The sequence below is a fragment of the Coenobita brevimanus genome, chromosome 43 (assembly GCF_032717465.1).
Source record: "Coenobita brevimanus isolate Jiangsu-jjx chromosome 43, ASM3271746v2, whole genome shotgun sequence".
In the NCBI taxonomy this organism is placed as follows: Eukaryota; Metazoa; Arthropoda; class Malacostraca; order Decapoda; family Coenobitidae; genus Coenobita; species Coenobita brevimanus.
The window spans coordinates 4,257,684-4,260,583 of NC_136996.1; positions in this window are offsets into that span (position 1 = coordinate 4,257,684).

Genomic DNA, 2,900 nt, shown 5'->3' on the forward strand with positions numbered 1-2,900 from the left:
ATTCGTTCCCTCTCCATGTCTCACTCCCTCCCTCCCTCCTGTCTCTCTCCCCGGCTCATCCTGTCCCAACCCCTGTCTCCCAGAAAACGTCCCTGCGTCCCCACATAAAAAACCCGCGCTAGGCCGCACCGCCGATTCATCAAACTCGACATTTTCGCCCACTTAACCTGGCTTTTCTGGCTGAGCTTGGGGTGAAAAACACGGCTGAATTAGGGGGCGTCAGAGGCCAGATGGATTAGGTAAAAAGCGAGGCGTTGGGGTCGTGTCAGGAAGGCGTAAGGCGGGGAGGCTGACGCTGATGGATCTATACTTCTCACCCGTATGACACAACCTCACCCAGACACTGAACTTGGTGAGGAGGGAGGGGCTGGAGGGGATGGAGAGAGGGAGAAAGTGAATGCTGAGAGGATGGGGCAGGGAGAAGAAAAAGAAGAGACATAGAAATGGAGAGAAACAGGGAAATAAAGGAAGGGATGGTAAGAAAGGGAAACAGGAGGGGTTGGGGAATGCAGGGAGACGTAAGGCTGGGAGGGTTATGTGAATAGGTGGAGGTTCTCTCCCGTACGACACAACCTCATTCAGGCTCCGAACTTGAAGGCAGTGGAATGGGGCAGAAGGGGGATGGAAAATGGATAATGGAAGGAGGGATAAAGAAAGGGAACGGAGAAAGAAGGAGGGGATGGAAATAGAGGGAAGGGATGCAGAGAGAGTGATGGAAAGAGGGAAAATGAATGGAGGAGATTGAACAAGGAGAAAATTGAGAGATGTAAGGTGGAATGAATGACACAGATGGATATAGTATTTACACGTACGTCACAACCTCACCTAGACCCTGTACTTGGAGGAAGAAGGGATTGGAGGGGGATGGAGAGAGGGAGAAAGTGGAGGGAGAGAGTATGGGGCGGGGCACAGCAGTGGATAGAGAGAAGGGGCATGAATGTGAAAGGAAGCAGGGGGAAATAAGGACAGGGCAGGTACTCTGTTCATTTTAACGACCTAAAATTGCAATCTGTCCATCCTGAATGCTGATTCGTAAAAACAGATTAACATTAGAATATGACGCCAGTCACGTGGATGTGTTATGGAAAGGATGTACAGACAAATCACTGCCATTTCCTGCCAATGAACTGCGTGAAATATGCCACAAAAGGACGAAAATCTGGGTCAAGCAAAGGTGAATGAAGCATGGTGGATGAAGGGAGAGGAGGTACATAAATGGACAGAGAGTGGCGTGGATATGGAAGGAAAGAGGGGGAAATAATGGGAGGGGATGGTAATGGAGGGGAAAGGAGAGAGGTGGGGGGAAGGCATGAAGGTGTAAGGGGGGAGGGTAAAGTTGATGGGTTTGTAATTCTCCCCGTAAAACTCCTTCACCCAGACTCCGTACTTGGTAAGGGATTGGGAGTTGGTGGGGTTGAAAGGGCTGGAGACAGAAGATGGAGGGAGGGAGGGATGTGCAGGATGACAAAGGGGACGGTGAGAGAGAGGAAATGAATGGAAGGGAGAGGAGAGGAGGGAGAGAGGGTAGGGAGAATGGAGGGAAGAGCAAAAAGTGAAGGGACAGAAGGGGGAAAGTAAGGAAGGGACAGAAGTGGAGGGAGAAAAAAGGGGAAATGAGGGTGAGATGAGTAGCCTACCTGAGGGAGAGATGAAGGAAATGGAAGGAGAGAGGAGGAAATGGAGTGAGAGAGGGGGACAAATGGAGTGAGAGAGGGGATAAATGGAGTGAGAGAGGGGGGGAAATCGAGAGAGAGAGAGGGAGAGAAAGAGAGGGAGGGAGTGGGAAAAATAGGGGAAAATATTGGTGAAACAGAGGGAGAGATAAGAAAATGGAGAGGGAGAAGGGAAAACGGAGAAAGGGAGGGGGGGAAATGGAGGAAGAAAGTGGGAAACAGAAGGTGGGAGGGGGGAACAGGAAAGAGGAGGTGGTTAAGAAATGGAAGGAGAAGAAGTGAAATGAAAGTACGATGAATACTGCTGTGCTATCGTCGTGTCAAACCAACAATTTCATTTGGCTAACTCTAGACGACTATATTCGGCTTAGATTGAGTTACATGAGCTTGAGAGCGTTTAGAAAAAAAAAAGATAGATGGGAAAAAATATAGCAAATGCCTCCCCCTATCTCCATATCTCTCATACATCACCCACTGAAGTGTAGATATATATATTTTTTTTCTGAAGCTCAGTTAAGCATCTCGTGGGACAAGCACCTAAATCACGAGGCACGCTCATAACTCCCGCACTTTTTCAGCAGGCAGTGACACAGGGGTTATAAAAATGATGGATGCAGGGCTGTGTCGGCGAGAGAGAGAGAGAGAGACAGAGAGAGAGAGAGGGTGACTGAGAGAAAGAAGAGAGAGAGAGGAAGGGAGACGAGAGAGAGAGAGGGTGACTGAGAGAAAGAAGAGAGAGAGAGGAAGGGAGACGAGAGAGAGAGAGAGAGAGAGACAGAGAGAGAGAGAGAGAGAGAGAGAGAGAGAGAGAGAGAGAGAGAGAGAGAGAGAGAGAGAGAATCTGGTTGTGCGAGAGGCTGGGTAACTCTGTTGGTCTGGGTCTATAATCGTATAACACCAATAATTTTACGAGGGGAACTTTAAGGTTTGGGAACTGGGCGAAAGAATTTTACATCACCATCATCATCATCATCATCATCACCACCACCACCACCATCATCATTATCATCATCATTCACAAACAAATACAGAAAATGACAAACTGGAGATTTATCAAACAGCATTCCTAATGAAAATTGCCACAGTCATTCGCACATCATCCAAGCCGCCATTGTCTTGCTCTGCTACTCAAACAAAATAATCTTTATATATATTAGCATTTTTTTTTCTTATTAGATGCGTTTCACATACACTTATGGGACTGATTCATTCCATTTACTACCAAGT